This window comes from Spermophilus citellus (assembly GCF_964194105.1).
Source record: "Spermophilus citellus genome assembly, chromosome: 9".
In the NCBI taxonomy this organism is placed as follows: Eukaryota; Metazoa; Chordata; class Mammalia; order Rodentia; family Sciuridae; genus Spermophilus; species Spermophilus citellus.
Genome location: NC_138191.1, coordinates 23,424,000 through 23,436,623, shown reverse-complemented (window position 1 = coordinate 23,436,623; position 12,624 = coordinate 23,424,000). Strand labels below are relative to the sequence as shown.

The following is a 12,624-nucleotide window of genomic DNA, read 5'->3' as shown; positions in this document are numbered from 1 at the left end:
TTTTAAGATGTAAAACATAGGAAGAAAGAAAGTATTAATGTCTGAAATATAAAATAAAAAAACTGTAAAAATTCATAGATGCAAATCTAGACACTGATATAGATATATGGTAAAATTGTACACATGTCCTTATTAGTGATGTAGATTACTTACAAAAAAATGGAAACCTATGAAAGTACTTAATAAATATTTTTCATTTAGGGATATATATATATATATATATATATATATATATATATATGAGATAAAAATTGTTTTAATGAGAGTAGAAAAGTTGCTTTAGATCAATTTTAACAGAAGCTGACCTGTTTCTCCATTTGGTTTGAGAAACTTTTATTATTTGAGTGTCAGCATTGATCAGCACTACATGACTGAGCATGCCATAGCCATTGGTGATAAATATTTGGAGATTTCCTTGATATCTTTTTGTTATTGGTTTTAAATTTAGTTTCATCATAGTCAGAAAACATTTTGTATTATTTAAATTCCTTTAAATTTACTGAATCTTATTTTATAGTATAGAATATGGTCAGTGTTGGTAAATATTTCATGTGCAAATTGAAAATATGTATTCTTTTGTTCTCAGATGAAGTATTCTGTGAATGTCAGTTAGATCCAATTGATGGATGACACTATTTAGTTCAACTAGGTTTGTGCTGATTTTTTTTTTCCTGCTGAATATGTCAATTACTGGTGGAAGGGTGTTAAAATCTCTAACTGTATTATTAGGTTGATCTATTTATCCATGCAGTTCCATCAGTTTTTGCCTTTTAAGTATTTTGACATTCTGATATTAGGTACATACACATTAAGAATTGTTATGTCTTCTTGAAGAATTGATTCCTTTATCATTGTGTAATGACCCTTATTATCTCTAATAATTTCCTTTACTCTGAAGTCTGCTTTTTATAAAACTAATATACGTACTCCAACTTCCTTTTGATTAGTGTTAGCATGTCTTTCTCTGTTCCCTTTAAATTTATTTGTTTTCATTTAAAGTGGGTTTTTTTTTGTAAACAGTATATAGTTGTCTTTTTTAATACACTCTTTACAATGTCTTTTAATATATTTAGATATCATTGAGGTTTAAAGTGATTATTGATATAATTGGATTAATATCATATTCTTAATGTTTGTTCGTGTTTTCTCTTCATTGCTTTTCTTTCTTTGTACTCTTTTCTGCATTCTTTTCAATTGAGCATTTCGTGTTTCATTTTTTTCTCTTACCATATTGATAATACTCTTTTTAACTTTTTTTGGTAGTTGTCTGTTGCAATATGCAACAGAATCGGGGTCATTCCAGGTAGATTTGGCTGGCAATGAAAAGACCACACAAACACAGAAAATACCTTTTTCGGGGTTCAGGACAGCTCTGCAGCCTCAAAAATCTAGCTCCCATGCTGGAGGGCCTGGAGAGCAAGGGAGGCAAGAGGCAGACAAGAGAGCCAGCACACCTGAAACCCCCCGATTTATTGGAAGAAGCCATTCATAGAATATTCCACCCAAATAAGGCAAATATCTTGTGGTCACCATCTTGGCAAGTCACACCCATCTCAGATTCCATGTGGGAACATAGGCAGAGCAAGAGGAAAGGGCACACACAGCCCAAAGAGCACACAACAACAGTCTAGTTCTCCCATACCAGGCTAGTTCTCAAATGGTATTATAACTCATGCACACAGCCCATGGATGGCTCGTGACAGTTGCCCTTGAATTTGCAGGATGTATTTTCATATAACAGTATTCCACTTAGCAGGTAGTTTAAGTACTTTGTAACAAATTTTCCCAATTCCTCACACTAAAACTTTTTTTTTGTGTGTGTGTGTGTGTGCTGGGGATTTGGGGATTGAACCCAGGCCCTTGTGCATGCAAGGCAAGCACTCTACCAACTGAGCCATATCCCCAGCCCACTCACACAAATACTTTATAACATTATTATCATTCATTTCATTTGTCCATAAACTTTAATTGCCTAATACATGGTCACTATTATTATTGTAAACAAATTGTTCTCTGTTCAAGTACCAATAATAAGAGAAATGAAAGTGAAGTTTATGGCCTAAGCCATTTTCCTTCTTTTTTTAATATTTATTTTTTAATTGTAGTTGGACACAATACCTTTATTTTATTTATTTATCTTTTTTTTTTTTTTAAGAGAGAGTGAGAGAGAGGGGGGAGAGAGAGAGAGAGAGAGAGAATTTTTAATATTTATTTTTTAGTTATCTGCAGACACAACATCTTTGTTGGTATGTGGTGCTGAGGATCGAACCCGGGCCGCACGCATGCCAGTCGAGCGCGCTACCGCTTGAGCCATATCCCCAGCCCTTATTTATTTATCTTTATGTGGTGCTGAGGATCCAACCCAGGGCCTTGCACATGCTCGGCAATCGTTCTACTACTGAGCCACAACCCCATCCCCATTTTCCTTCTTTCTGAAGAATTTCTTGTCACATTTCTTGCAAAGCAGGTCTATTGGTGACAGTTTTCCTCATTTTTGTTTGAAGAAGTGTGATTCTTCTTCAGTTTGAAGAACAATTGAGCTGGGGGCAGAATTGTAGGCTTGGTAGGGTTTTGTTTTGTTTTTGTTTTTAACACTTTAAATAATTTCACTTCACACTGTTCTTGCTTGCCTGTTTCTGAAAAAAAATCTAATGTAATTCTTATTTTTGCTTCTCTTTTCCTCTAGCTTTTTTCAACATTTTTAATCTAATATTCTGTAGTTTGAATATATGCCCCCCAGTGTAAATCTTTTGGTATTTATCATGCTTGATGTTCTATGAAGTTTCTGAGTCTGTGGTTTGGTGTTTATTCACTCTGGATTGGTTTTTGTTGTTGTGTTGTTTTGTTTTTAGAGCAGTTGTTTTTTCTCCCAGCTTCTCTCCTGTTTGACCCTTATCTTCAAAACATATCTGGAAACTAACACTTACCACCTCCACTGTAGCTGCCTTCAGATTGTTCTTCCTAACTTTGCCCTTAATGTCCTCTTTCATAGCCAAGAGAGAATCTTCCAAAAATTTCCATGGAAACTTGACATTCTCTGCTAAGAACCATCCAGTGATTTCCTGTATCATACCAAGTAAAAGCCAAAATCTTTACTATGGCCCAAAGGCCTGCATTTAACTCTGTTTCACCTCCTACCTTATCTCCTAATCACCACTCTTTGCTCTCCTGTTACAGCACCCTTCTTGTCTTAAAAAAGTCACCAGCAAGCATCTTCAAGATTTTTCCACTTCCCTCAGATGTCTGGATAACTCTGTTCTTTAATTTCCCCTCACTTTTAGATGAAGTTTAAAAGTAAGTATATGCTTAAGTATAACTTTTTAAAAACAAACCTACATGTTTTATGAATTTATCCCCCTTTCATGTTTTATGGTTCTCCAAAACACTTTCCCAGCCAGCATATCACTGGCATTTTAGAGAAAATTAAGCCAGCAAACTGGTTGGAGCATTGAGAAGGATAAGAGGGAACATGTGGTTGGATGAAACTAGAATGGGATTCGGGATCGAACTATGTAACCCTTAAGAAGCCTGGTTAACATTTTGGTCTATCATTAAGTTCTGGTAAATCACTGAAATACCTTACCTGGAAGGAGTCAGAGGACGTCACTGATGTGATCAAATTTGTTCTTTTACAAAGAACATTCTGTGGAGAACAGATTGGAGGGGAAAGATTGCATCTGGGGAGATCAGCTGAGCAGCTGTTACAGTGATCCAGAGATCATTGATGGCAGCTTACCTAGACTACTAGGGTTGATGGCCATATAAAAGGAAATGTTTGAAACTGTTCAATTCTTTGAAGAAATCCATTTGTAAATATTATCAGCAATTTATATATCTCTATAGCCAGATTAAGATTTCCAGCTTAGGGGGCTGGGGTTGTGGCTCAGAGGTAGAGCACTCACCTTGTACATTCAAGGCCCTGGGTTCGATTCTCAGCACCACATAAAAATAAATAAATAAAAATAAAGGCATTGTGTACAACTAAAAGAAATAAATATTTTTAAAAAATTTTTCCAGCTTATAGGAACTCTTTTTGATTCCATTTTGAGAAAGTTGAATGGATTGCCCAGAGTAATTCATCTTCATGTTCTGTAAGCCAAATAGTTATGTGCCATTTTGTATATTTCTTAGCATTGGGCACAAAATCAAAGATGCTTGTTTACTGGCAATGTCTAGAACCTGTTCAAATTGAATCATTTCTCATGAAAGCAAGAATTTTAATTGTATTATGATATTTTTTCCAACCTCATCTTAAAAAATTAAGTAGACTTATTGGGATTTAGGATTGATTCTCAATAGAGTTTTGTTTTCGGGGTTTTTTTCGGGGGGAGGGGAGCAGGGAATACCGGAGATTGAACTCAGGGGCACTTGACTATTGAGCCACATCCCAGCCCAATTTTTTGTATTTTATTTACAGATAGGGTCCCACTGAGTTGCTTAGGGCCATGCTAAGTTGTTGAGGCTGGGTTTGAATTCTTGATCCTCTTGCCTTAGCCTCCCAAACTGAGCCACTGATCCTCCTGCCTTAGGCCCCCGAACTGAGCCCAGCTTTTTAAAAACAAAAAAACATAGGATCTCTATGCCTGTGCTTTCTCCTTTATAAAGCCAGGAACCTTTGGGAACGGGAAGTTGTGTAGAACTTTAGCACTTGTGAGGATTCAAAACTCATAACACTGCCTGTGATAAGATAGATTTGAAGCTCTTAAAGCAAAAAAGCTAACATGGGAATCCTACCAGTAGTTTGCTAATGTGGCATTGTTTTTATCAACTAAAATATTTATTTCTCTTTTTACTTTAATTTGGGAGGGACGAAGCATTAAGCTCTGTACCTAAAGAATGTTATATTGTTTAATTATAAAGAAACAGTAGACTGTCTTAGTCCAACTTCATTTTGTTAATAAGGAAATTGAATATTTATGAGAGCAAATGATGTACAATTTATAAAGCCTGATTTGGGATCCAGATCCTGTAGAAGCTCTTTCTTTTCATGAGTTATTGAGTTCTTTGGTCTTTAACACACACCTGATTTCTCTTGATGTATATATGCTTTCCAAAGAATTGTAGACCTTTCAGTAAGGTTAAACAAAAAAAAAATCAAGCCAGGCATGGTGGTGCAGCCACTTGGCAGGCTGAGACAGGAGGATTGCAAGTTCAAGGCCAGCCTGAGCAACTTAGCGAGACCCTGACTCAAAATAAAGAATAAAAAGGGCTGAAGAGTACCTCAATGGTAGTACAGCATCCCTGGTTTCAATTCCCAGTACCACCAAAAAAAAAAAAAAAGAATCAGTATATTTTATTATGCTGCCTCTTAATTTGGGGGTTCTAATCTAACAGTGTATTCATTCTTCTTACCTTTCCAAAATTCTTTTCAGATTACCAGTAACACTCTATTTACAGGAGTAAGTACTGATAGTAGTGGTAGTAGTTATCATTATTATTATTATTTTGTTTTGGCAGATGTTTGTCAGGCTCTGTTCCAAGTATTAGGTACACATCATTTCATTTACTCTTCGCAGTAATATTACTGGACTATTCTCTTTCTTTATAAGATTAAACCTTTTCTTTTTTATCCCAAGTCCCAGTCCTGTTATCATGAGATGTTAAAAGGTTGTCTGGATTATTGAATTAAGAATACTATTGAACATAGTGAAAAAGTCCAGAGGCATTAGTGTAGATAGTCTAGCTTTGAATTCAGGCTCAACCATTTCTTTCTTTTATTCAGTAAATATTTATTGAGTATTTACTGTTTTCCAAATATTGTTCAGGGCACTAGGGATGACATCTTTATTTACATTTTCAGAGGAAGATAACGTTAGCCTTAAAGGGTTGCTAAAGACTAAGAGAGGTTAACAGGCAGGGTTATTTTTTCGCTTTTTTTAATGTTTGTTTTCTTGCTCTCTGAACTGGTTTCTCTGCTCCAGTTTCTGATTCTCTGTTCCATCCTACACAATGTTGGTAAAGCTAGCTTTTTTTTTCCCTCAAGTTCCTCTTTGAAAAATTAAGTGGCTTTCTTCCTCAGATAGGAAAGTTCTGAGTTCTTAGAATATCAGCCTGCTGTTAAAAATATCTTATGTACTCTTTCTTTCACTTTTCACAGTAAATGTTCAAGCCACCTAGATATTTTTTTAAAAATAATTTTTCCATTAGATTCTTCAGGACTCTCTTGACTCTATGCCTTTTTTTCTTGGAATTCTATGTCTATGATATTCCTTTTACCCTTACCTCCTTCCTCTCCCTGGACTTGAAGAAATACATACAATGTACCTGGAGAAAGATCTCTCCTCTTTCCATATCCTGTTGCCTCTCAGTTTTCCTCCAAAGGCATATACAGGTCTCTGTACACATTCAAGTAGAGGTATGTTATTAGCATATTAGAGTGTGAAGTCTGGAGTCAGGCTGAGTGTGATTCATGGCTTTTTCTTCCTATGTATGAGACCTTGAGCATATTACTAGTGCCTGCATCATGAGTTATTGTGATGACTTTTTCTTTTTGGTGGTGCTGGAGACTGTTAAACAGGTGCTCTACCACTGAGGTATATCTCTGGTCCCCATATTATGAAGATTTCTTATAGCAGTTCCTGATGCACAGTAAGAACTTAGTAAATATAAGAAAACATAATATATTGAAAAGAGAATGGTATTTAAAATCTGGAGACATAGGTTTGAATATAGTCACCTGTTTACTTAATGCCTAAGTATTTAACCTGAATTAAACTTTGTATGTTTTGTCATCATTATAATCAGGATAGTGATATATAATTTTGATTTTGATTACCTAAAAAATATAAGGGAAAGAGCTTCTAAATGACCAAATGCTTTAAAAGTTTCAGTTACCATTGATCATATGGTTTTACTTTTCCTTCCAGTAAAGGTCATAACATTTTAGCTAGATAGAAGAAATGAAATAGTGTGTTCAAAAAACAAAGGTATCAGAAAGTTGTGATACTTACACCTTTTTGCTTTAGAAATTGTTCTAAATTCATACTTTTTCATTTTAAGATTATGAATATAGAGTTTATTTGGCAGTAATGTTAATAGAAGTATACTTGTCAAGATTTAAAAATTGAGAACTGGGGATGTAGCTCAGTAGTAAACTGCTTGCCTGTCATGTACAAGGCCCTGGGTTCAATCCCCAGCACTGCAAAATAAATTAATTAAATGCTTTTAAAAAGAGATTTCAGAATTGATTATATTTATCTATACCTGGTCAGTGTCTTTAAGAGAAAAAAATGGTTTTTTGGTCATTGTGAAGGTATTAGTCACTGTCTTAAAATTTTTTCACAATGGTTTACAAATGTCTTATTTGCCTATGATAATAGTTACTAAAGAATATTCATTTTACTAAGTAGATAGTAATGTGAAAAAGACAGAGTTCCCTATTTCCATTAGTCAGGCATTTACTGGTAATGCACTTTTTGATGATCAACTGTGTTACTAAAACAGGATATGAGCATTCACGTTTTTACACTTCATGTATCCAAGAGCACATGTCATTCCCAAAGGCACAAATATAAGATATTTTTGGATACAGTGATATTCTCCCTTCTGTTAATTAGTGGTATTGCCAGTATTTAGGAGGATAAAAATTATAGTTTAAGGGCCTTTGATAAATATTCTTTTTTATATTTTTTATAATTTTGATATAAAGAATATATTTTACTTTGGAGATTTAATCTGAATTAAAATTACATAATTTTAGTAAGTTTGAGATTTTTACTTAAAAGTATTTTTGTTTACTTCCTTTTATTCTACAGTATTTGTTTCTCTGATAAGACAAAATGGCCTAATCTGATGATTTCATATATAACCTTGATCACTGACAGTTTAAACTGAAAGGGAGACTATTTTCAAGTACATTGAAACACAGCATACAATGAATGGCATAATTTCTTTTAGTTAATTTTTGAGTTTCCAAACCATAGAGGTATTATTTTAGATTGCCAATTCATTTGCTTCATGGTATGAAAATCCATAGTAGGAGGAACAGACCTATCACATTTAAGTTGTTTGACAAAAATGTCTCTCCCCCCGCCCCCAATTGTCTTTTTGAAAAAATTCAGAGGATGAATCTTAAACTATATGCTCCTGTTACTTATAGTAATACAAAAACTATCACTTAGGAATTATTTGTAGGATTCCATGTAGCAACACTGAGCCAGGCAACATAATGTTCATACCCAAAATCTATAATTAATATCTAAGGACTTTTTGATGAAGAATGAGATAAAAATTCTTTTTTATGACAACATAGTAATTGAAAATAAGAATTAGGGCTGGGGATGTGGCTCAAGCGGTAGCGCACTCGCCTGGCATGCGTGTGGCCTGGGTTCGATCCTCAGCACCACATTCAAAGATGTTGTGTCTGCCGAAAACTAAAAAATAAATATTAAAAAAATTCTCTCTCTCTCTCTCTCTCCCCCTCTCTCTCTGTCTCTCTTTAAGAAAAAAAAGAAAATAAGAATTAGATCACAATACAGATATTCTAAAAATAGAATATAAATTAAAATGTTAACAGTGATTGGGATTTATTATATGTGGCACATAACTTGTGTGAATTTTAATATTTTTTCTCAATGATAGTTAACATTTTATTAAATCCATTATTTTATTGTATGTGAATTACATGAAGCCTTAAAGCAGAATATATGTAAGTTTAGAAATTTTTCTTTTTAAAGTATGTGTCATGGAAGGATAGCCCCCTTTTAAAAACCATCAATTAATTTAGATCTGTTAGAATGTCCATTTACTTATTAGTTCATTCAACAAATAATTATATAACATAACACCATATGCCAATTTTATTGTTTTGGGTAAATGAAACAAATGATCCTTCCCTAATTGAACTTACAGTCTAATTTATGTAGTCAAATAATCACATGGGTAAAAAATAATTTTTGATTTGAAACAGTGACAAGTATTACTAAGGAAAGATAGCTGGTTCAATGAGAGTGTATAAGGTTTTGATTCAAAGCATTCAGGGAAGGATAGCTTATAGAACTCTCACTTGTGCTGAGATATGAAGAAGGGGGGGAAAAAGACATTTCAGGCAATGAGAATAGTTTGTGTTGAAGAGCTGTAGTAGAGATGAGTGTATCAGATTTAAGTAGCTAAAAAGAGAGTGACCTGCATAGAGAATAAGGGTAGAGAAGAAGATAAAGTAGAAAGGGGCCAAATCATTAAGAACGTTGAGGACTTTAACCTTAGAGCAAAATGAAACCTTTTAATCATCTAAGGAGAATGATTACCATGATAAGATTTATATCTTAAAAAGATCATTCTGGTTGTAGTGTAGAACCAATGTACAACATAGAGTGAGTGGCAGTGGACTAGTTAAGAGGCTAATTCAGTAATCCTAGGAGAATAATAATTACTGTGTAGAGTTTAAGTTTTGATAGTAGAAAAAGAAGAGGAAAGGAAAGAAATGGACAGGTTCTCTGCCTACGGGGTAACAGATTCTCCACCAAGGTGATTCCAACACTACTATCTTCCTCCCTGCTTACTTTCTACCTTTAAAAGTGCTACAAAATTCAAAGCATTGCTTTTTGATTAAATTACCACTTTAATTAAAATGGTATTCTTCAAAAACTACTATTCATAATTTCATTTTTAGATGATTATAAAGGAATTTTTTCATTAAATATACATTTATGACTTCCCACTTGTGAAGATATATGTATTGACTAATAAAGATACCTTTTACAATTGTAAACTTAAGGAACATTATTGGAACTGAAATTGTTAATTTGTGACAGATTCTTCTTTGCAAAAGCAATGTGAATTCTTCTACTACTTATTGTATATTTCTCACTAGGAAGATCACCTTCAATGATTAAGTTTTGACAAGGATCTTAGGATTGATTATAACATTTAATAACAAGAAGCAAACGTGCATGGTTTAATTGGTTATAACCTAGCAGTGCTTTAATATCAATTTTTCTACTATTTGAAAAGTGTTTGCTGGGCGTGGTGGTGCGTGGTGCATGCCTGTAATCTCAGCAACTTAGTGAGGCCCCTAAGCAACTTAGCAAGACCCTGTCTCAAAATTTTAAAATAATAATAATTTAACAAAGGATGTGGTTCAATGGTTAAGCATCTCTGGGTTTAATCTCTAATACCAAAAGGGAAAGAAAACAAAAAGGAGAGAAAGAGAAAGAAAAGTAAGTATTCTGAAGGAAAAAGGGAACTGGTTTTTGGTCAAGTGATGGACAATCTTCTTTAATGGTCCCCCAGTGCAAATAATTGAAAATGACAGGAAAAAAGTATAAAGATTTTTTTTTTTTCATGTATCAGAGAACTGACATTCTGTAAGACATGTTCAGAGGCTAAAGAGTAAGAACCAGCATGCAGAGCCTATTTTTTGTCTTGAGGGTATTTACTGAACTGGGTAAACATGAGCTTAGGGTTTTAGTGCCTTAGCAGACTAAGTTCAGTCTATTAAAAGACAATCCACCAAGTTTCAGTGCCACCCTCAACTTCTGCCAACTATAAGGAAAACTGACTGTCTCAAAATTTGGCACTGAGTTGAAGTGGTGATGCAGATTGGGGAAGGGGTATAACTCTCTGAAATTTCATAGTTACAATCCATCCATCTCTAAATCACACTTTTTAGATTATCCCCTAGATACCTAAGCTAAAAATATGATTTATAGTTATTATGGCCAGTAAGTAGTAGCATCAGTCAAAGGAGGAGACAGTGTGCAAGCAGTCTGAGCACTTGACAAAAGCAAATGCATATCACAATTTAAAAAAAAATTTATGGTTCAAAAAGGAAAAAAGATATTGAAAACAAAGACCAGCCAAAATAACAGCTGAATTGGACTTCCATTGATTTCATATTTTGTAATTATTAGATATGGAACTTAAGTTGAGTGTTTTAGCTAAATAAAAATGATTTAAAATATATGAATGATGGAATTATAGCTAACTTTTGTAGCACTTCCTGAGAACCTCATACTGTTCTGATACTTTATACATATTACTTTATCTTCACAACTCTATGATAGGGACTATTATCACTATTTTACAGATTAAATAACTGAAGCACAGAACAAGGAAGTTTGTTGACCAAGGTCAGTAATGGTAGAGCCAGGATTCTAAGCAAGTGGATCCTAAGTTCAGTCTTAACTGCTTGTGTACTGCTTATGAGAAAGAAATACGACTATGAACAATTACAGTTAGCTTTGAAGAAAGAACTAGACATGAAATATATAAATAAATTAAAGATTGGCCAGCTGAGGTGACACACACCTATATAACCCCAGCAACTTGGGAAGCTGAGGCAAGAGGATCGCAAGTTCAAAGTCAGCCTCAGTCAACTTAGCCAGGCTCTGAGCAATTTAGCAAAACCCTGTCTCAAAAATTTAAAAATAGAGGTGGTGGGGGGTTATGGGGGTGATGGGGGTGGTGGGGCTGTAGCTCAGTGGTTAAGTGCCCCGGTACCAAAAAAAAATTTTTTTTTCTTTAAAGATCAGTGAACGAGTTAACAGTAGATTATACTAGAGAAGTAATGAAAAGGAAGATAGTTTGAAAAATAGATAAACCAAAATAAAGAGAACAAGAAAGGAAAATATGTGAGAGAAGGGAAAAAAATGAAAATTGTGGCAGAAATCCCTAGTTTTTCCTTATAACATTTCTTCCTCTATGAATGGATGTGTTGAATGCCCAGGTAAAGCTTCCATTTCACTGCCTTTCTGATAGTGAGGTCTGACAGGGGTAATCAGATTTTGGCAATTTGAGATACAAATGGAAATTACATGTGAGACTTCTAGATTATGCCTGAAGAGGAAAAGGGTATGGATGTCCTTCCCTTCCTCTCTATTCCTTCCCATGGATTGGAATGTAGCATGGTATTGAGCTAAATACCATGTAAAGGAAGGCAATATTTTAAGGGTGACAGAGCACCAAGGTGTACATACTTGGTCTCAGACTGCTAAATTGCCAAACAAGCCCTGGACTATTCCCTTCCAACTGTCATGTGAGAGGGGAAGAAAATGCTTTCAATATTGCTTAAGCTACTGTATAGTCTCATGACAGCACCTTTGTCTACTTCTTTACAAATACAAAAGAAAAGGTCTCACAGTGGTTTAGCCAAAATTCCAGACATGAAGAAAAGTCCAGTAGAGATATTTAAGATTATGAATAAAAATTTCCCAAACTGCAAAAAGATACAAATTAAAGATGTGAAACTAAACAAGACAAATAGAAAGCCAAGCCTGTAAACATTTCATAGGTAAATCTGCAGACAGATCTCAAAAATAGCCAGAGGGAGGGGAAAGATTACTTTCAAAACTCTGTAATTATGCTAACAACTGACTTACTGAGAGCAAAATAGAAACCAAAAAAACCAACAGAGCAGTAAGTACAATGTACTGAGAGTAAATAACTACTAAACTAAAATATCTTTTAATATTAAACATAAAGAATCTTCTCAGATAAATAAAATCTGGTCATTTTCACCATTAATTGGACATCACCAAAAAAAAGTTGTTTAAAATATAAACTTTAGGTAGAAGGAAAGTGATCTCTGATGGAGGATCTGCAATATTAATTAGAGCAGGGGAAAAAATATCAAAACCAATAAGCCAGAATATCCAAAGTAAGATTAAAAATTTTTAAAAAAGGGAA

The 12,624-nt window shown here is 34.2% G+C and overlaps 1 protein-coding gene across 14 annotated transcripts in view; it reads left to right on the top strand.

Annotated features, from left to right (window-relative positions):
• Positions 1-12,624, top strand: part of RAP1A (RAP1A, member of RAS oncogene family) — an 89,504-nt gene that overhangs the window by 39,475 nt on the left and 37,405 nt on the right. For 7 of the 14 annotated variants that reach the window (XR_014023445.1, XM_081305304.1, XM_081305305.1 and 4 more), the window contains one exon: positions 3,178-3,294. The exons of the other annotated variants lie outside the window; for them this stretch is intronic. The gene's annotated coding sequence lies outside the window, so the exon portion shown is untranslated. The remainder of the gene's footprint in view (positions 1-3,177; positions 3,295-12,624) is intronic. 14 annotated transcript variants of the gene reach the window in all.